Below are 22389 nucleotides of genomic sequence, written 5' to 3' on the forward strand. Positions count from 1 at the left end.
TTCTTGCGCGGAGCAGCGGACCAGTACGCTCTTTGAATCAGCTATCAGACTGTCAATTTCGTGTTTATTCGCCTGGAATGACACGATGGTGACGGAAGATAAGGAAAGGCCGCAAGAGAGGCTTCGGTATTCCTCCTTAAAGCGACTGGTGAACAGCACCGGAGATAACGTGCTCTTATCATTGACTATGACGAATGCCCCGCGAGCACTGAACTAGTTGGATACTGCACCAGACAGCATGCCTCTAGCCAACTATCCTCCTGAATGGCAACGATTTATCTAAAAGGGCAGGCAATAAACAAAACATTTGTTTATTTTTCCTTATGTACGGCATCATTTGTACAAAAACAAGAAAGGGAAGAAAAAAATACACGCCTCCCATATTCATCAAATCATGGGAGAGAACGTTGTCATCCGGGATGATGGTTGGCTAGGATTGTGCTATGTGGTGAATTTTCAAGAGTATAGAGAAGGAGAAGGAACACCACAGCATCTCCTGCTGGCTTGCGGCTGTTCCTTATCTTTCGTCACGCCGGTGTGTCAAACAGGCGGATGAATATGAAATTGACAGCCGGATAGCTGATCCAAAGAGCGCATTGGTGCGCTGCTCCACGCAAGAAATATATAAGCCGAAACCAATGAATTAATCGAAAAATCAACAAGTGTCGACGCGGCTTTTTTCTTGCAATATTTCTCGATACGTAAAACAGCGTAATGAGCGTATGCATATGACCCGCTCACTACTCAGTTCATAGCCGATGCCCTAAGGAGATTTACCAAAAAGAAATTTCTTCCATAACGCCACCTGTTCACGAATTATCCAGCCGGGGGATTTTCGTCAAACACCCTGTATAGAGTAAAGCTCACTGTATCGCCCAGGAGAAAATCTCTTCGTCTGAAAGGGCAGAAAGGAGAAACCTCTGTTCGCGGAAGTGTCGACCGATTGGTCGATACCGAAAACTATAAAATGTCGTTACTGCCCCACTCCGCTTTGGCTTGGGCTTGGGCTTTCTCATTTTATGTGACATCATGATTTGGGTCGTTCGCAGTATCGCATATATGCGAATTTTCGCCTTCTTTTGAATACCGAAGCGAATCATATCCAATACGGAATTCTCTATTCGAAATAATTTTGGATGTTTTAACCCCACCAGGATATGAAGTGAAACCTACCATGGTCCATTCATTCCCTGGCTCATTCATTTCCATAGCAAAATTGGGGTTCACGATTTTTAGGATAGAACGGCTTTTGCCCTACGGTATTGCAATATACGTACTGTCTACGAGAGGATATCCGCCTGGCCGTACTCATAACACAAATGCAAAGGAGACACTTCTCATAGCTTTATATTAGAGTCCATATTTATGGACTTCGGCTTTCCAGGTTTCGCTTAAGACTTTGGCTCAGCCATCACGCGAGGCAGCATAACACAGCCCCTACGCTGTCTAACACGGCAGGAATACTGCTGGCAGGAGTCATGGATGGAACATCATATATTGCATCATATCACATCAGATTGCTTCACGGCCATGTAAACAATACTCCGCATCCAAATGATAATCACATTCTTTGCCCATGAGCTTATCAGCAGAGCTTCTCGCAATGTAACCCGGCGTAGTTCTTGTGCATATTAACTTTTGCCCACTTCACAACGCCAAAGTCACCCTTGGAATCTACGAATGCTGGCGGTGCTGAACACAGGTAGTGGAAGTGGACGTCAAAGATGACGTAGCCGCCCGTGAAGCCATAGGTATTGAAAGGCAGACACATCTGTCAAGAGAAAAAATATGTTGTCAGCAGGTCGTAATGCTTCCTCGTAATTTGCTTCCTCATATTTGAGGGAATGAGTGAGTTTATACAAATTACGTCTCCGAAGAATACTCTTTCAGAGTCGGAACAATTCCGCGTCCACATTTTATATCCGGACTTTTCGCCAACCGACATCCATTCATGTTAACGAAACCCCTAGACGAGAGACAAGGGACACACACACACACACACAACTTCTCCCTTCAAGAACCCTTCTTTCCCCTTGTCTTGCCACCACACCATCATTCACAGGCACCCACCTCCCACTTTAGTGCTTGTAATTCTGGAAGGTCGAATATTCCGAATAGAAGGGAGGTATGCCAGTTATCTGAAGCAATCAGAACAGTCTTCGCCTTATAGCAGAGTTTGAAGTAACTCGTTACTGTAAGTATGTTCTTTTTTTTGGTAGCTTGTAACTTCCTTCGGTACTTTTGCGCCGTGGTAACTTTCAGAGGAACTCGTTCCTTTTTCAGGTAACTAAGTTAAGTTATCAGTTACCTTAACTCGTTTTTCACTCACGTCCACATATTTTCTTGCTTTCTCTCCGGTTCCTTTATCGCGTTTCTTTTTTGCCATAAAACGTGATATTCAATCAATTACATTTTATTCAGGAACTAAGTAACGCTGTCATTGAAATGAAGCTGAACCATTGTGCGCCCACCTGGGGTAAGACGCAAAGCGTTCGGATAGACCTCTAAGAAAAACGCCATCATGACATTGGTAGACAAAATTAGACCGAAACAAATCGGAAGGCGGGCTAGGTTCCACGAAGGGACACACGCTGCGTCCCACTGAAAGACAAGTAGGCCCGAGGGTCGCATCCCTTCAAGGGACCATGTCGTAGTTTCCTCAAGACCGTGGCTTTCGGGCGCGATCTTGTTCACCTTTAGCTTCGAGCGTGGTTGAATTCTACGGAATTTTGGCGCTGTCGAAGACTACGACGTAATTTGTTTACAAACAGGAAGAGGTCTATTGTTGGACATAAACGAAATAAACGTGTGTTGGACATAAACGTGTTGCACTCCTCCGCAGGCAACACAACGTCTGCACCTGCGCAATGTTATTTTGTGTCCGGAGTAACTTGGAAATAACTTGGAAGAAACTCAGTAACTGCGAATTCATTTCATGCTGAACTTCGTCATTAACTTAGTTTCATTTCGCACACGGAAACTTGTAACCAGTTCTTTTTGACGGGTAACTTCTCAATCTATACCTTATATATAGAGTCGCAGCAGGGTATAGGGACGCTATTCGGACAAAGTCAGACAGCTATACTGCTCAAGTGCAACTTCTATGTGTTTTCCTTAAGCGGTTCCTGCACGTGCAGAGGTAGGGCACCTGCACCTTTCCCCCCTATTTTCCTAACTCAATATTTGCTTTCGAAGCTCGGACAACACGGCTTCGGTTGGCTTCCCAGGAACAAATTTTGAGAGACTATCACATTACAGTTTTGAACGAGACTTTTGCTTTCCAGCAGCGTGTCTGGTATTTTGAGCCTAACTTAGTGGTGGTTAACCTAAGTTTGTGGTGTAGTATGTCAAACATAGGAACACAAAAAGCCACATAAGCGTATATCGTAGAAAAACACATAGGAACACCGATCTAGTCGTAGAAGTTCCAAAGTTTGTTCTCCCGTTCTCCCTCTTTCGAAGGCAGTGAGAAAATGATTTAGGCTTGTGGACACAATTCAGCAAACGCTACCAAAGTACGACGGTTACAGTGCGGCCATTAGAAGGTTGTGTCACCAAACTGTGGGATCGTACAGGAGATGTCGTCGAGGCACAGGTCAGTGATGAAACCAGGTTTATCGATAGCGCGCGCGAAAAATTTAAAAGTCGCCGCGAAGACGACGACGCTACGCGGCTGGCGGGCAACTGTGGTGATCTAGATGGACTGGTGTGCTATATACCGGCCTATTTAATCTATGGGAGCGCGTGGTCACGGAAATGACACCCGGTGACGTTTCATTGTTTACGTGTATGCGCTGACGCTCGCTGCGCGCGGAACGATTTTTGTGGGGCTGCGAGATGCTCTTCTGCTTCGACACACGTGTCTTCCTGTGAAAGGCAGAACCTTGCACCTCGTCGACTAATACCCAAAACGTACTGATGCAGGATGCTCATCGCAGCAATCATGATTAGGCAGCGATTGTGATATCCCCCAGGTATGGATACAGCGAGTCTCGGCGACAGAGATCAACAACGCAGACACTTTACACACTCGTCGGGATGATTACACACGAGGAGGGTTGGCGCAAGCGGAGTGGTTCGCCCTCGCCTTCTCGCTGCTCGCACTGATGCTTCCAGGTTGGCAAGATTGCAGCGATGATTGCGGCCCGCACTAAGAAAACAGACAAACGCTGAAACAGACGAAATCGCATTTGTATTAATGTAAATTTCTTTCAAGTAGACATCTTGGACCAGTGTTTTCTTTTAATTTCAAACTTCAGGGGTATTATGCATGGCACGGCGTGGCCAGCGGGATTTCGCCGACGAGGATCGCTGGCCTATCCATATCGTGTGCGACAGGGGGAAAGCAACTGGGCCGGTGGATGGCCTGTAGCGGCATCACGAGCCACGAAGTCTCGCGCAGTTTCACTTCGTTTTCGGTTGCTTTCGCTGTTTGATCCCTTTTGCATGATGTTTGGAACGTAAGATTACGAATACAGACGCATTATAACAGGCGCAAAATAAAGATGTTGGTGTGTACTGTTGGTGTCACACGCCTTTTTAGGTATCAGATACTCGACAATTTCAAACACTATGAACGTAATAGCATGTATCGCTTTGTGGGGGGCGCTGATAAACCGGCAACTTCCGACCGATAGCGCAGATAGCGCAAGAGATAAAAGAGCGAGCGCTCGGGAAAAGAAGATATTCGTGCGGCAAGCAGGCTGGCAGACGGTCACAGAAGCGAGGAGCGACGAAGCGGGCAGACGGCCAGCAGCTCTGATGTGAGGCAATAAAACTTTGTTTCTTTTGTTCACCTGCTGTGTCAGTGTTCTTCGGGGTTACGGCGGGGTCGAATACGGAACCACCCCGGGTTTGTGGGCCGAGGTTCCCACAAAATTGGCGCCCAACGTTGGTGTTTTCGACCCGTCGTACCGTTCCCCGGAGGGCACGGCATAGCTGCAGTTAGTGTGCATTTTTGTTTGTTTTTTTTCGTTCTGCCGCCGTCTGCGTTGGAACGCAGGTTCTTCGACCGGAGATGCCTCCCAGGAAGAAGCACGAACCAGACAGTGACGAGGACGAGCCTGCGCCAGTGGCTGAGGACTTGCTTCGACAGATAGCATCCCTCTATACGTTACTGAGGCAGCAGCTTGGTAGCAGCACGCCCGCCGCCCAGCCGTCCCCGGACACGCAGCTGCGCCTGAACTTGCCGGTACCGACATTTTCAGGCTACAGCGACTCCAAGTCGGCTGAAGATTGCCTCGCCGACTTGAGTGCTTACCAAACTGCCGTTGGAGCCACCGACGACTTCATTCTGCGTCGAGTACTTCCCGCAGCGCTGGTAAGCTCAGCTGCTTTGTGGCGTAGGTCCCAGCCCCCATTTCTCTCGATGAGCGTATTCAAGCAGCAGTTTCGGGACGAGTTCCTCCCCCCAGACTACATGATGCGTATGCGCGAAGAGCTTGAAGCCCGAACGCAGCATAGTGATGAGAGCCTTTTGGAATACATCCGGGCGATTCAGGAACTGTATCGGAGAGCGGACCCTCTCGTAGACGAAAAAGAGAAGGTGGCACGCGTTATCCGACAGTGCCACCCTCGGTTCAAGCCATATTTACGGGGTCGAAATTTTACTTCCCTGTCGGAGTTAGCTACAGAAGCGCGCAGCATTCAGGCCGACTTGCTAGCTGAGCTGCGTTACCGCCCACCTCCTAGACCGGAGGAGACTCTTGAGCCTAGTTGTGCATGGGGCGGATCGGTACAGGCAACGGAGCTGCATCCCCGTTGGCCTGCGGAACCGAATAGCGAAGCATTGGCAGGTCCTTCACACCGCTCACTCGATCCTTTTGCGCACGAGCAAAGGAACCGAGCGAGGCTTGTTGAGGAGACTTCGAGGAGCGCAGGACAGACCGGTAGCGAACGTCGCCGAACGTCAGGATACCGGAGTAACGACAGGATTGAGGGATCAACCCCACCGCGCTCTAACGGACTAAACGTTGGGAGACCACGTTGTTACGGTTGCGGGCAACACGGACACATCCGTCGGGACTGCCCACATCGTACTTCGGCCACCCCCGAAAGAACCCCCCAGGGAAACTCGGAACGCCGATGGCGGTAACCGCAGATTACGAATTCCCGTCGTCGGCCGGAGCGAACATTGATAAGAGGCAAGTTACTTCTAACCGTGCTATCTTTTCTGATAATACAGTGGCCTTGGTCCCGCTTGCGTGCCGATTGCAAGATGACATCTGCAACATCGGACCTTTCATCGTGGTGCGCGTTCTGGGCAAAGACGTTGCAGGTTTGGTGGACACCGGAGCAGCTGTTTCCCTGATCGGCGACACCATCCACGACTGGTGCCGGGAGCGGAACATCTCGGTACGGACGACCAGGACTCTCCTAAGGCTCGCCTCTGATGCGGTTGTACCTGCCGGTGGCGCGGTGCGCCTTACCTTGACTGTCGATGGACATCGGGTCAGACAACGCTTTGTTTACCTTCCTGGGCTGGCAGGAGCAATGATCCTGGGACGCGACTTCATTATCCGGATGGGACTTGTCCTGGACTTGCGTCGCGGAGGTTCCAGCATGCATGCAGCAGTGCCTTCTACCCATTCCTGGAGTGGACAACCCCTGGAGCGGACCAACGCCGGACTGGCGAGAGAGCCCAGGACGACTGCTCAAAGCGAAACCGGGAACCGACTGGCAACAGCGATGAACCTAGGCAGCAAGCCGCTGAGTACTTCGCGGCGCTGCAAGCATTGCAAGCATTGCTACCCTTTTCCCGGATGTTTACGGAAAAACCCGGCTTGACCGAAGTCTTGGAACACGGCATAGACACCGGCGACGCAAGGCCTTGGAGATGCAACCCGCGGCCGCTTAGCGTCCACAAGCGCAAGCTGCTCGATGCTGCGCTGAACGAAATGATCGAGACGGGTGCCTGTGAGACCCTCGCGCAGCCCGTGGGCCTTTCCGGTGGTACTCGCTCCGAAGAAAGATGGAACCGCATGGTTATGCGTGGACTACCGCCGGTTGAACGAGGTGACGGTGAGAGATTCGTATCCATTTCCCTCTATAGACTCGATCATGTACACGTTGGGATGAGCCCGCGTGTTTACAATCTTGGACTGCAAGTCGAGGATTCCTGCAGATACCGATAGCACCTAATGATGTCGAAAAGACAGCCTTTACCTGTCATAGGGGACTGTTTGAGTTCGTCCGGCTTCCCTTCCGACTGTCCAATTCCCCGGCTAGTTTTCAGCGTATGATGGACGAGGTGCTCGGCGATGCGAAGTACTACTTCGCTATGGCTTATATGAATGACGTAGTAATTTTTTCACGTTTATTCCAGGAACACCTTTCACACCTGAAAGTGGTGTTGGGGACGTATGCAAGCTGCTGGGTTGACGGTCAATCCTCGAAAGATGCAGTTGGCGACTAACCGCATCGACCTGCTCGGGTTTACATTGGAGTCCGGCACGGTCAGGCCGAACGAGGACAAGCTGAAGGCTATCCTAGACTACCCTCGCCCGCAGGACGTAAAGAGCTTGCAGCGCTTCCTTGGTATGATTGGATTTTATAGACAATTCATACCGCGGTGTTCCGACATGACGCAGCCACTAACCTGGCTACTGCGGAAAGGTGCGCGCTGGTCATGGGGAGAAGCACAGGAGAATGCATTCTCCGCCCTGACGGAAGCGATAGCGCAGATCACCTGTCTGTATCTCCCAGATCTTAATCGCCCATTTGTAATGCAGACAGACGCGAGCGATTATGGACTGGGCGCAGTGTTGTTACAACAGCACGAAGGTGAACTTCGGCCGGTGGCATTTGCAAGCCGCACGCTGACATCACCTGAACGAAATTACACCGTGACAGAGAAAGAGTGCCTGGCTATCATGTTCGCACTGAATAAGTTTGACATGTACCTGGATGGTGCGAAATTTGCAATCGAGACTGACCATCAGGCACTCGCCTGGCTGAGTAGATTGAAAAATCCCGCCGGAAGACTTACACGTTGGAGTCTGACGTTGCAACGGTACGACTTCTCGATCGAATATCGGAGGGGGACCTCTAACAAAGTGGCAGATGCGCTGTCTCGAGCACCTCTGCCCCTGGAGGACGTCGTTACCACGCAGGAGCTCGTAGCCGCGGTTGGACAAGCCGGAACGGACAGAGAGCAGGCGTGGGGACACATCGTGAGCCGGAAGGACATCGTGGAAGCCCAGAGGACGGACGGACTCTGTCAGCGTGTAGTAAGGTGGCTGGAGACAACGGGCCCAGCGGACGCCGGAGACGCTGAAGAGAGGTTCGACTCCTATCAGCTGAGCGAGGATGGTCTTCTGGTGAGGTATATCCCCCAGGCGGACGACGAGGAGATCGGCGGGAACCCTTTCAGGATCGTAGTACCACGAAAGCTACGTAAGTTATTCCTCAGATATTTCCATGACTCTGCGTTGGCAGGTCACGGTAGCGGCAGCAAGACTTATTCTAAGTTATGTCGTATCGCGACGTGGCCAGGCATGAGACAGGATGTTTTGCGGTTTACTCGCAGCTGTCCAGTGTGTCAGAAGTCGAAACCTAGGGGCGGACAGCCGCCGGGATTGCTACAACCGATTGTCAGTCAAGGGCCTTGGCAGATAGTCGCATGTGACGTAATGGGGCCATACCGCAGAAGTCCCCGTGGTAACCAATACCTGTTAGTCATTACAGATCACTTCACGAAGTGGGTTGAGCTCTATCCCCTGCGGAAATTGGTGTCAGCTCGGATCTGGGATCGACTGCTGGATGTCTTTTCGCGGTTTGGATTCCCTGACCAGCTTATCACGGATAACGCCTCGTACTTTACAAGTAAGGGTGTTTGCCGACACATGCTCGGCATTGAGTATTCGACATAAGAAGACGTCCCCTTATCACCCTCAGGAAAACATAACAGAGCGGGTCAATAGAAATATCAAAATGATGATGGTAAACACTTACCAGCAGGCATAAGGATTGGGACGCGCGTCTAACGGAGATTGGCTTCGCCACTCGTACGACGGAAAATAGGTCTACTGGGTTCACCCCTGCCTATTTGAGTTTTGGACGGGAAATAGTATTCCCACTCGAAAACACGCTACGAACACTGAGGGAACAACCCCTTCGCCCGTATGCACGATATGCGGAAGACATTCGCAACCGTCTCTCAACTGCAGTTCGTTGTGCACGTGAGAATCTTGAGGTCGCACGACTGGAACAAGCATCCCAGTACAACAAGGGTCGACGCCAGGTAACATACCGCGTAGGAGACTTAGTCTGAGGCGGACCGCATCCACTTAGCGACGCGGCGAAGGCTTCGCAGCTTCTCTCGCGGACCGATGGGACGGGCCTTACCGGGTAAGTGCGCAACTTACACCCGTAACTTATAGGCTTGAACGTTGCAGTACAAGCCAGGAGTCCGGCTCAGTCCACATCACAGACCTCAAGGAGTTCATCGATCGCATCTTGGAGCAAGATGAAGGGCAAGAGGACTCCGGCACAAGTTCGTCGCAATCCCAACCCTTCCGGCGGCCCCATCTACACGGAGTCGCAGCCCGCTGAAGATGGGACAGTCGGGGGCGGTTACCGGGGTCTCCTCGTTATTAGCCTCCGCCTACTAGACCTCCAAGGTGATGCTTTTTCATTTTTTTTCCCTGCAAATGCCACGACCACCTGCAGCAAGAAGCCGTTCTCGACCCCAACCACGTGCACCGAGCCCTCAGCGATTCCCTGGGAACTCTCCTGCTCGGAGGCCTTCCCCGTCACCCAGATCCCCAAAACAGATCAAACAGACACCCCACCGAGCCTCCAGCGGTGTACACGGAACAAGAAAGAAGCGCCCTCTGCCCCTTCTGCGGTGTTCCACTGATCCACCCTCCGACCCATAATGCGGGAGCCCTTTACCTGCCATCGTATCCAACAATGCCGCACAGCCGAGGGACAGCAGCTAACAACGTGGCCTCCGCTCCTGCACGTCGGACAGTAGTCGCTGCAGTGAACCTACTTCGGCAGCTGGCCCCCAAGTTCTCGCTCGGCCATCCTTCTCACCGGACCCTGAGGATATAATCCTCGACCTCCCCCCAACTTCCGGACATTTGCCTCAAGGGGGGAGAGTGTGGGGGCGCTGATACCCGGCAACTTCCGCGCGATAGCGCAGATAGCGCAAGAGATAAAAGAGCGAGCGCTCGGGAAAGAAGATATTCGTGCGGCAGGCAGGCTGGCAGACGGTCACAGAGCGAGGAGCGTCGAAGCGGGCAGACGGCCAGCAGCTCTGATGTGAGGCAATAAACTTTGTTTCTTTTGTTCACCTGCTGTGTCAGTGTTCTTCGGGGTTACGGCGGGGTCGAATACGGAACCACCCCGGGTTTGTGGGCCGAGGTTCCCACACGCTATGTTTTCGAAAATGGTTTTCGAAGTTAAAGACAGGTGTTTAAGCATGGAGTACACTATGCGATCAGGTCCAGGTGCCGAGTTTTTAGGGGATGACAGAGCCCTTTTTAGCTCCGCCATTGAAAAAGGTGAGTTGTAACCACATCTCTCATCTGACCCACTGTCAATTGCTTGCCTTTCAGCAGATGATTTAATTTTTAGGAAATCTCTGCTGTAATGGGATGAACTTGAAATTTGTTGGAAATGTTCCCCGAGGGCCTGCTCCTCCATACTTTGACACACTGTACCATTTATTTCTAACAATGGCACACAGAAGCTTGTATAGTCGCTATTAGTTATTTTTGATGGAGTGTTATTCTTTAAGGATGATACGAAATTTCTCCAAGACTCTTTCTTTGCTTGCCTTCGCGTCCAACGTGCTTTCGCTCGAGCTCTCCTGAAAGCAATGAGATTTGTTGTTAGTGGGGTGCCGTCGAAAGACACCCCACGCCCGGTTTTGTTCTTTGCGTGTGCTTCCACAATCGCTCGTCCACCATGGCTTGGAGCGCTTGGGGAGTCGGCCAGATGTTTGCGGAATTGACTGTTCAGCGGCATTTATAATTGTATGAGTGATCAACTTATTTGCCTCCTCAACATTCAAACCCTGAAAAGCAGAAGACAGGAATTTGCTTCTCTTTCAAATATGTCCCAATTCGCCTCGTGTAATTTCCACCGTGGTGGACGAGTTTTTATGTTGTTAGTGTAACCATGCAATTTAATAATGACCGGAAAATGATCGCTACCTCGGGGATTCTGTTCAACTCTCCAGTCCATGCACTGGAAAAGAGAAGAACTGCACAAGGAGATGTCTATAGCGGAAAAAGACCTTGATGTACAGTTTACATATGTTGGCAATCCCGTATTTAGTAAGCAGACAGGCCTTGCAAGGAGGACTCGTTCCAACATTCTCCCACGACTATCGGTTTTTTGGCTACCCCACAAGATGTTGTGTGCATTGAAATCTCCAAGCAGAATGAACGGTGGGGGAAGTTGGTCCAAAATATCTTCTATTTGTTTCTGTTCAACAGCTATCGAAGGTGGAAGATAAAGAGAACATACAGTTATTACATTATCGAGACAAATGTGAATAGCAACAGCCTCAAGTGTTGTGTTTAGTGGAATGTACCTTGCAGGAGGTGTTTTCGTGTGAGAACGACACCTCCAGAAGCCCGTGCTGTGTTGGATCGGTCCTTTTTAAAGAGATTCCATTGTCTGAGTGGATTAGGGTTACAGGGGTTCAGGTAAGTTTCCTGCAAGCAAATACAGGCGGCAGTGTGTCTTTCACAAACAACGTGAACATTATCTATATTTGCGAGCAGGCCTCGGCAATTCCACTGAAGGATATTGCTAGGATTCATTAAGATAATTAGGAGGAGGAAAAGGAACACCTGCATTATGTAGTGTGTGTATTTTGTGTTGTCTCTGCATGGCTATATGGAGCTTGTATTCTTGGTGGGGGTATTTTCTGCTGCTCCTTATGCTTTCCTCTATCTCTACCACCTGACTTCTCCCGCTTGTCCTTCGCCTGAGAAGAACCAGCTGGAAGACTCGACGACGACCTCTGTGATGAACGGTCGTCGTCGTCAACTTCCATTGTTATGGCTTGGGACGGATAGCTTGTAATCTCGTCCCAAACAGAAGGGGAGCCAGCAACCTCTGATGAGGTTGTTGCCGCCCCGTTTGGGCTGGCACTTTGGCCAGCCTTAGGGGACATTTCCGTGGCCCTCTCTTTTCTTTGGGGAGTGTGGAGTGGAGGTCCAGGAGTCTGGGTCTCCACAGATACTCCGAGTGGTGCAACTCCCCTGCGCACCACTTCGGAGAAAGTGCCTTTTTTTGTGAAATTCCAGTTGTGTCTTAGCTGCTTTGTATGCGATGTTTTGCTCTGTCTTTATTTTTAAGATTTGTTTTCTTCTTGAAATCGAGGGCACGACCTGGAGTAGACGGGGTGCTCGTCACGACAGTTTACGCATTTTACGTTGCTTTGGCAAGGCTCTGGCGTGTGGTCTTTCTCAGCGCATTTTGGGCATGTTGCATGTCCCCTGCAGGTCTGCGAGCTGTGGTGTTGGCATTTAAAGCAGCGCCTAGGGCTAGGAACATATGCTCTTATTTGACAGTTGATGTATCCTGCCTTCAAGGAAGAAGGAAGTGTATGGAGCTGAAAGGACAGGACTACATGCTTAGTTGGTATTTCCTTGCCTTCCCTGCGCATTACAATTCTTCTTGCGAGCACGACTCCCTGATCTTGTAAGCCTTCTTCTATTTCGGTATCTGAGCATGGGAGCAATTCATTCACAGAAATCACACCTTTTAAAATGTTCAGAGTGCGATGTGCTGTGACAGATACAGTTGCATCGCCAATTTTCTTTAGTGATTGGAGGGCTGCGCTCTGTTGTTTTTACGCGCGGTTCAGCTAAAACGTATTTTTTTTTTCATGGCCTTCCTGCTTCACCAACGTGCAGAGTTTCTGGAGCTTTTCTGGAGAGGTGGCCACCGCTGCCGGTTTAAATATGACCACCACTCTGCCAATATTACACAAGATCCTGTGGGTCACCACTCCCTCGTTATTTGCAACTCTCACTGGGGTCCTTCCACCCCTTTCGTATTTATAAGAGAGCCGGTGTATTAAAATAGTCCCTCCGTCCAGTTCTCCTACCCTATCTCGTATTTACCCAAACATCATGTCACGAACATAAAACATAAGTAATTCAACTAATCACTCGCAAGAATTTTGCAGTTACACACTCGGCCCGACAGCTGCATAACCCTGCTGTGAATACCGCATCTAGGTAGCACTAATCAGTTTTGTTGTAAAAAAATATGCCGAAGATAAAAACACATAGTAGTATATCCTTCAGCACACTCACATCATAAAGGAACTTTGCATCGGGCTTCTTGTGAAAGTCGTCGATCATTCGAGCACAAACTTTAAAGATCTGGTGCGTGGATCGTCCAATCGCTGTGTGAAACATCGCTGCGAAACAAGTACAGAAAAGAAGAGTGTCACGAACGCCTTTGTTATGTTTTTTGTTCGTCACTGAATGTAGTGAGCAACACAAATAAATTGTTCAGTACAACGTCATGAGAGCACACATGTGCGAAAACATGAAACATGGGTCACATGCACAACGTCCGGCAACAGTGTGTGCTTCAGCCACCGAGGGCGTTACTCTTCCTCCTCCGCCTCTCATCCTGGAGAATGGGGCGAGCGGGAAGTGTTGCCACTTTTGCTCTGAATGTATCGCTAAATTTGGTCTAAAAATTTGATAAACCTGGCCGAGCCTGGACAAAAAGTAGCAAAAAGTCGTCAATCTTAAGATACTCGCGTAATTATACCATCAAGTGCTGTCATTGGAAGCTTTAGAGAACTAAGCAGCTCACTGGTTTATCCAGAATTCCGAGCACGGAGAGGTGTTGGGGAAAAAAATGGGGGGGGTGGCATTATTATAGTTACGCCATTACACCTTAAGGTATCATTACCGACATATGTCTAAAGTTGAACTGGCAAGGGCGGGCACCCCGTGTAGGGAGTACACAGGTCAAAAAGTTAGGGGGTGTCTCTGAACATTTTTGGGTGTCTTAGAGGGACTCTGGATAAATCACTGGACTACCTTTCCAACTATCTTTCTTACAACTGTTCTTTGGGGCGGAGGGGAGCCTTTCTGGTTGCATGCGATATTCTGCAGAACCAGTTAACAACAATTTGGCATTACGGTTATTGGCGTGCGCATCACAAAATACGTGCTCTAGGCGCACTGCACTCTGCACTGGCTTTGGAACTTCACACTAGGTCGAGTAATGTGAAGCTATGAAACATATTCTAATTTGTTTCCGACCGTGATATCGGGGAAAAGAAAACTTTATTTACTTCCGCGCTGAGTACTGAATGGAGAAACTGCACGGACGGACGGCTTTAAAAGGCAACAATAGAGTAAAAGGTATATTAGATTAGATTAGATGAGAGCAAAAGAAAGGGTGATGATGAATTCAACAAGACTCAAAAGGGGATTATAAGCACGTAAGAAAGAGCTATGTGACGGCAAGAATAGAGTTACTACATAGGGGTACAGAGTATCTCATTCCTTTTTCGCGCCGGAGCCGCCGTTCGATGTCCGCGATTGGGCTGATCGTGTCACGCGGTTTCTCATTTCAAGAACACGCTGCCCATGTTGAGTCCCCTGAGTCCAAAACCGGTTTCTCCGGTTGCGAGCTGACTAGACTGCGTGCTGTTCCCCAGGGCGGAAGGGGGAGATTGGCGTCTCATTGCTAGTCGACGCAGCCGCGCCGGACCCAAGATGGCGCTGTCGCTCCCCGGCGTGTCTCAGTATCGCTACTCTGCTTTCTATTTAGTGACTCTAGGAATAACTGGAAGCTCGTTACCAAACACACCTTCGCCTCTTTCTGGCTGTCATATATGCATAACACCTAATACCCCTGCCACACGTGCACTCTTCAATCATCATCGAAACCAATCGTCATTGAACACGCGCGTGGCGCCACGAAGCGTGTAACGTGTTAACTTCGCAAAAAGCATTGGATCCAATGCTCCCTGAAAGGTTGACACGTTACTCCCTAGATGGCGCCGCACGCGTGTTCAATGACGATTGCTTTCAATGATCATTGAAGAGTGCACGTGCGGCAGGTGTATTACATAAATGAATTCGACAGAAAACAACAACAACAAAACACCAGCACTTATGCAGCATGTGGAATTTGGTGCAGAGCGGGCTATTAGGGACTTGTAATGACTAGAATTGGGGATGCATACCGAGAAACAGTCTCTTAGCACCATTTGACTAGTCCTTCCACTCACATTATCTCGCTGGTTCAGAGTAATCGAGCTTATGTTCGATACGCACCTCGACGCGCGCTGGTTACAAGCACACCATATACCACATTAACTGAGCGTCTTGCCATTGCACTGTTGGTCGAATTTCCTGTTCCTCTCAGGTCGTCACCGCATGCGCACGGGTAGGCTCAGGGTGCACTGTCATATCTCTCAGTGGTCCACGCCAACGCACCGTTACTCATTCGGAGGAGACACTGATAACTGGCCTCCTGGCGGAGCGCACAACAAAATTGCTAGCTTTAGCGCTTTCAAGTAGCATACGAACCAGAAGCAATTCCCGTCGTTTCTTACTTCTACGTTCTATCAGACTGACGCAGTCGAGTCTTCAATGCTGCACGAACCGATTTTTTACCCGCGTTTTTGCATTTTCACTGCGTTTAAAAACCTCATGATCTGCTGGAGGAAGTCGCTAAAAGAGCCGCTAAATCCAGCCTACAAAAGAAAAAGTCGCTAAGCAGAGCAAAAAGTAGCGACAAAGGCGATAAAGTGTCAGCGCCGGAGCGGGAGCACGCACGTCGACTTTTGGGTGCGTTCTTTTTTTTTTTTTTTTCATCGAAAAATATATAATCGGGGATTTCTTTCGTGTTTTTTGGTATTGCTCTCATATCTTCTTTCGTATAAAAATATAGCTTAAAAAGATAACGTAGAAAGAAAGGGAAACAAAACAGCCGCGAGAACTCAGGGTCGAGGGTGGAAAGAATGGATGTACACACAGCAAGAACTGCTGCCTCCTGTAACACTGCAAATAATCCACGGCTAGGGAGGTGATCGAGGAAGGCCGTATTTAGAGTTGGCAATCCCGAGGCCTTTTCACGATTGGGGATTTAAAAATTCTAATCCCGGAATCCAGGACGGGTCCAGAATTTTCAGCAGCGGGTTTCATATTGCTATTTCCAGGGGTCATTACAAATGGCAGACACTGTCTAAGGCTGAAAAAACAGGAGGGGTTTATTATATTATCTTATTGCCTGCTTTGGTTTTCGACGTTTTAAAGGTTCAACAAACAAACCTTTCCCGCGCAAACAACGCGACCTTATCAGTTGTAAGCCCTGTCTCTGTCCCAATCACAACCACCACGTTGCTCAAAATAACCTCAGGAAAGACAGATCGTCGAAAGAACTGTCGTCAAGGCGTGATCGAACTTTTGTGCAAAGGTTTCGTGCCGACCTGAAACATATTTCCGATCCCACGCGGGTCGGAACAATTGATTGCAGGCAGATATTTGCTTCTATAAGTCTTTATCGCACCTCTTACATTTCGCCGACTGTCCATCTACTGCACGCGAGTAGTAGTACCACGCACTGCTACTATCATTACGTTTTGGCTCAACTTCGAAGTCGAGAACGGCGGAGATTGTCACGCTTCGACCATTTACTGGTGATGGAAGCACAACATGGGGACGCTGGGCTTGCGTCGGCGAGGCAGTCGGACGCCGGAATGGCTGCTTCCTCCGGCTAAAGAGAGAAAATCAAGCGATGGCCGGTCCCTCCCCGGCAACAACTGTAAGCTCTTGCGTTGCGCTGGCAAGTTTTTGCCGACGGAAGCTGTGCAGCTCCTGCACAGCTCATGCAAGTTGAAGTCATAGGGGGTGCTTTCGATATCCCGGAATTTCGGGATCCAAAAATCGTGGGGGATCCCGGATTCCCAACTCTAGCTGTATTATTCTCACATTCGTAAAGTGCAGCCGCCGTGTTAGATGTGTCGGGCGCATAGTAAGCACTGGATCATCACCCATAACGCATATGGGGTATTTCTGCAAGAAAACGCAGAAATGTCCAAAACCATTGTTATCCTTTGCGAACCATGTTGTATAGAGAAACGAAACAACTCATTTTTTTTGCCCGAGAGGCTAGAATGTACTCAAACGCGTGTTTCGTTTCAATAACATGGAACCACAAAGGTGTCTAACTAATTGTGCCTCAGACCTCCCGGGGAGAACAGTCCAAGTTCTGCGATACACATCGAAAGAAGAGTGCACAATGACGCTGTGGGGACATCCTGAGGGGAACGTGTGCGTTCATGGCTAAAACTGAATGGACTTTACCTACCCTGAAGCTGTCGACCCACAGCTCGTACGTACCTTTAACTCGTCACCCATGGCCAATTAAAAACCATGTCAATGGTGAGGACGGTGCCCACAAGATGATTCTCTGTTGGAAATATCGCAGGTCCAGTCATGAGGCATTTCCCTTATACTTCCTTAGAAATAGATTGGAGTTTCTATCCTTCTACATTTGGACATCAGGATTGTGTTCTGCAATGCTTTTAAGTTAAGTTGCGTTTTCTTCAGTTTTTCATGTCTGTGCCTCAACTGTATTGTCATCTAGCAGACGAGTTACCTACGGAGGTAGTGCTGCAAATCAGCGCAAACAGCGCCTGTTGCAACTAGTTCGATGTCTATTGTACCCCGTTTAAGCGTTTTTCGGATTATGCAGTCCAGAATGGACTGAATGAATGATCGTGTCCGTAAACAGCAGTTTTACACTGGAAGAAGCCTAGTGAACTTATCCTGCATCTCCGTGAATGTAACAATTGTAAACCCCTTCTCTGTAAAACCGGTATTTTGTACAAAGAAAATACCACTTGGCAGGCAATCCTCGAGGAAACTACAGCGACGACCAGTTTTCATCTACATTCATTACCATCATGTCGCAGCGCGACTTGAACGGCCGCTTGCACACGGAAAAGCGCTTACCAGCAATGTTCTTTGTGCATCTCCTCCCGACTCAGAACTCTAGGTTGTAGGTCTGCACGACGTTTCCAACCTGTTGGTTCGTGTGCTTCTTTATATCTTTGCTCGCAAATGAGCCTGGCGTCTGATAAGATTTTATCATTGCACTGTAGTGGAGGGACGCCTGAAAACGAAAGATGTGGTATAAGCATAGCGCCCCAACAAACATGCGTCAAGGATTTAGAAGAGATTGTGCTCCATAGGATTGTACTCTGTCCCAAATGTCAGTGGCCCTCTTCGTCTTCCTTTAAAGGGACGGTCTCGTACTCCCTGCCCCTTTCATAAAGTGTACCATTCGATTGCCCTTTGTTGAAAATGGAATACTGCTAATTTACCCGACAAAACACGCCACAGTTATTAAATAACCGAATTAAATTTATAAAGATTGCAGAGCATGCCGCGAACTGTGTTGGCAACAATAAGAACGGCCACGTCGCCCTGCGGGTAAGTCCGTGATAGGATACAGAAATCGTCTGCTCTGCGCGCGTAAGTGCATCGGCGTGAGCAGACGGTTTTCAGAAGTTACTGGGCACCGCGGCAACTCTCTACATTTTCTTTCAGTTCTCAGGTGAAAAACACGCATTCTAAGTAGTGGCAAGTATGGTGGTTCAGAACAACTATGTTAACCCTCAGAGACAAATTAAAAGTCGCAGAACAACCCCATCCACAATCACAAATTTGAAGTCGCTGGCCATCGGCGCGCGCAGTCGCATTACAGCTCCGACCAAAAATATATTACGCGCGCTTTCATTACACTCCCCGTTGTACACTGATCATGCTTCGAAATGAAGTGTCGCTGACGACGTACATGGAGAAGGAGTGCGTGTTTATTTAAAACCGCATTAAATACTCGCGGAAAGAAACACGTGACCTAGCTTCCACGTATCGGATTATGCGCCACATTATCGGAGACTCCACAGTCAATGCTCGGACTACATTCTCCACTCGCGGAGGTATATGCCTGACTGTCCCCATTTCGAGAGCAAAGGGTGCTTCTGCAAGCTACAATTACCATGACAAACGACGACGCACCCGCAGGCCGACGTCATACGTGACGTATGCACACCGCAACCTAAAACACCTGGGACACCGCAACCTAAAAGTGCAAATACCGAAGTGGGTAACACAAACAACATAGACAGGCAGCGAATCGAACTTGTTTTTTACCCACGAACGACAGGCTTAGAAAACATGACAAACTACATCTCTCTGCTTCAAAGTCCACAGGCCAATACGTATGGGACTTTTTCCCCCTAGCGAAACGACGAACACACGCGAGGGACGCCAAGCGTGTGCAGCGTTTGCGACTGTTCGAAACGCATGGAAAGTCTCTAGAACGTGCGATCTCGCGTGCGACGCCGTACCCGATTTTATTTCTTTAAACCCATGTTGCAGCGATACGGATGTCGCCTGGTCGCCTGAAGAATGAATATTTCATTGCCTCGAGTGTCCTTAGAGTCACTAAATAAGCATGGCTTCAGAGAATCGACACTAAGGTCCAAGGGAGAGCAGCAGCGCCATCTTGTTTCCGCACCACACCTGTACCATCCCCAGTTGAAGATATAAGACGACTAACATAATCCTCACTGTGCGATAGAAAGCGTGTATGATTATTGTGCGATAATCCATGTGTTGTCAACCAGAGCGTCCCGAGGGTGTCAAGGAGAGCTCGGGGGCCTTCAACCTTGATGAGCTGCTTTAAAGAGAAAGGGAACATTTAACCTGCGTACGATACATGGCATCGTGCACTAAAGTGCGCGTGCGCTTGGCTACCGTGGCGTGGAAACAAGATGGCGCGTGCTAGCTCTTGGAACTCAAGTGTCGATACTGTGAAACGAAGGTTATCTAGTGGCTCTAAGTGTCCTAGTGTCATTGCAATTCTTCTGTAAGCACTTGACGGGTGTGCGCGCCAGGAATAGCAAAGTAAAACAAATTGAAGCCGGGAAGTGAGGGAGAGAGGATGACTGAGGGACATCCTCGGGGACGTCATTTCATATGCCAAAATTGCAGAATGATGATGCTCTGAGGATCAGATTTTCACACCACAGGGATACCATCCCTGTCCCCATCCGACGACCTTAGAGTAACCCTGGGATGATTGTTTTCCTGGGGTGCTGTAGGGTTCTGGGCAGTTCCGGGCTTCGAGGCCGAGTGAACTGAACTGTTGAACTAATGTGTTGCTTGTCGGTGAACTTGTTCGTTCAGTTCGCTCGAATAAATAGTTCAATTGGAAGGGTTCGTTCAAGAACGAGACGTCAGTGCGCCCAAACACTCCCCCCCAAATGTCAGTGACACCCCCTTTTTCACCTCTGTACCCCCAACAGGATTGTCCTAGCAATTTCTGCTTTAGGGGTGGGTAATGGGGAGGGGATGTGGGTAATGACATGTTAAGCTCAAATGACGTAAATATAATACTTACCCCCAATTTTTTCAACACCCCTCCATGCTTGGTATTCCGGATAAACCACTGCTCGCAATTGAGCCACGGAGGCCGGTAAAAATGGCAAAGTTTTCGGAACCATCCCTTCTGTAATACTCACACTTCGGTTTGGACGATGGACAAGTTGTTTTCATTCTCGTCTCTATCGCCGTACCAGAATGTAGAACAGCGTCGGGGTGGCAGCCTTTTTCTTCTAGGAGTTTCGGAACGCAATACTTGTTGTATTTTAACATACTGGAAAAGATAGCATTTACACAGCCCTTAAATGACAGAGACCTTCTGATGGGCAACGTAGCCTGACATAGCCTTCGATCGGGTGTATTTAAGGTGACCTACCACAGATGAAGCAACAAACAAGATTATCGGGGTTTCCGTCTAGGGATGCTACATTTACATTAGAGTGGATTTCTGTTCGCTTATTGTGACCTTCCATTAGCGTGGCCTTCACTTCCTGCGATGGGTAATACTTTGTTTCCTTTTGATGGCACCGCTCTAAGACCATGGCCTGAACCCTGAAACAGCGCTTACCAGCAGAGTAGTTCCACATCCCCACTTGGTTCAAGTGGGTCACTAGGCTTTCGAGTATCGACGCCGTGTTCCTGGTTATATGTTTGTAGCAATCAGTGTTCGCGTCGGATATTATTGGGGCGTCGCACTTTGCTTCAAGAAGGCCTGAAAACGAACAATATGATATGCGAACACACAGGATACAAAGCAGACCTCCGCATAGATCTACAGTGGAAAGGTGTAATTGCTAATACTGTCATCACTCATCAAAGGCGTATCGATTTTCTTAATCGAATCTCAGGGCCTAAGGTTTATTCCTCGTCTGAAGTTCGGTTTGAACCAGTCGATCTTTTTTTTTTTCATGAAGTAGACTGACACCAGTCATGTACTACACTGATTCTAAAATGTGGATCTTCATCACCGACGTCACAGAGACTCTATGAAGGACAGATTATGCGTCAAGCAGTCTTGTAGCACGGTTGTACTCACAGTTCCAGTTTGATGGTTCACATGCAGCCTCTATTAGCTTGCCCCACATCTTATTTAAACGCGCAATATTCCACTGATCGCATCCTTTTTCTGAGAGCCGTAAGGGAATGCAAGCCTTGCCGTAAATCAGCATACTGGAAGAGATGTATACAAACGAATTGTATTGTTTACCGTTATTTACTGTTGGGCTGTAGCGCCACGAAGCCGTATATGCTGTGAGTAAGAAGTACTCAATACTTCGAATGAATGTAAACGCAAGGACACGTAAATCCCCAATGAATAAGTCATACAGTGCACATCGGAACGATCAAAATTAAACGCGATTTACTAAAGGAAATTAATTCTGCCGACACGAATTAACGTTGGTAATTATCACTGTTGAAAGAATGACAAGAAGTCTGGCGAGGGGCGTCGCGCTGTGCTGCTTTTTGCGGCAGATGTCCAAAACAACGCACATAACACACCAATGATTCTAGAAAAGGATTGCTTCAGCACCTAATTCTGCGTCGCGCGAGAGCTGCTTGATCGGTTAAATTCAATCCGGTTACGGCGGGCTCCGCTGGACGCTGAACGTGTAACCCTATGTCCTCACGTGCAGCCACGGTCATTCTGTTCATTTCTCTGTTTGTTAACTGTACTTGCTAGCTTTGCACTGCGGCTAATACCTCGGGACGTTGATGTCACCCCGAGAGTCACTGTTGGTATCGAGCCTAAAGCGTGTCACATCCCAACGCTGTGTCGATAAGAGCCAGCAAATACGAAAGAGGAACTGACTGTGATGATCCATGCTTACATAATGCAAGAAATGTACAAGTCATTGCTCATAAGTTTGCACCCACAGTTGCCGATTCCCAAAGTAGTAATATTTCCTAAAAGGTTTTCAGCTTCCTTTCGCACATTCGCTGCACACCGTATTTTGGAGACGAAGAACTGCAAAAAGGTATCTTCTCAAACTAG

General features: G+C 48.7%; 1 long non-coding RNA gene across 2 annotated transcripts; it reads right to left on the reverse strand.

The window, feature by feature from the left end:
• Positions 1-1476: 1476 nt before the first annotated feature.
• Positions 1477-21595, reverse strand: LOC135376052 (uncharacterized). 2 transcript variants are annotated; one of them, XR_010417507.1, is made up of 6 exons: positions 21433-21595; positions 20965-21108; positions 20537-20670; positions 17961-18120; positions 13284-13390; positions 1477-1771 (listed from the first exon to the last, which is right to left on the reverse strand). It is a non-coding gene; the product is annotated as an uncharacterized LOC135376052 (long non-coding RNA). The 2 variants fall into 2 exon arrangements; XR_010417508.1 differs by lacking the exon at positions 1477-1771 and adding an exon at positions 11598-11669.
• Between the last annotated feature and the right edge of the window lie 794 nt (positions 21596-22389).

Source organism: Ornithodoros turicata, unplaced genomic scaffold, assembly GCF_037126465.1.
Source record: "Ornithodoros turicata isolate Travis unplaced genomic scaffold, ASM3712646v1 ctg00001005.1, whole genome shotgun sequence".
Taxonomy (NCBI): Eukaryota; Metazoa; Arthropoda; class Arachnida; order Ixodida; family Argasidae; genus Ornithodoros; species Ornithodoros turicata.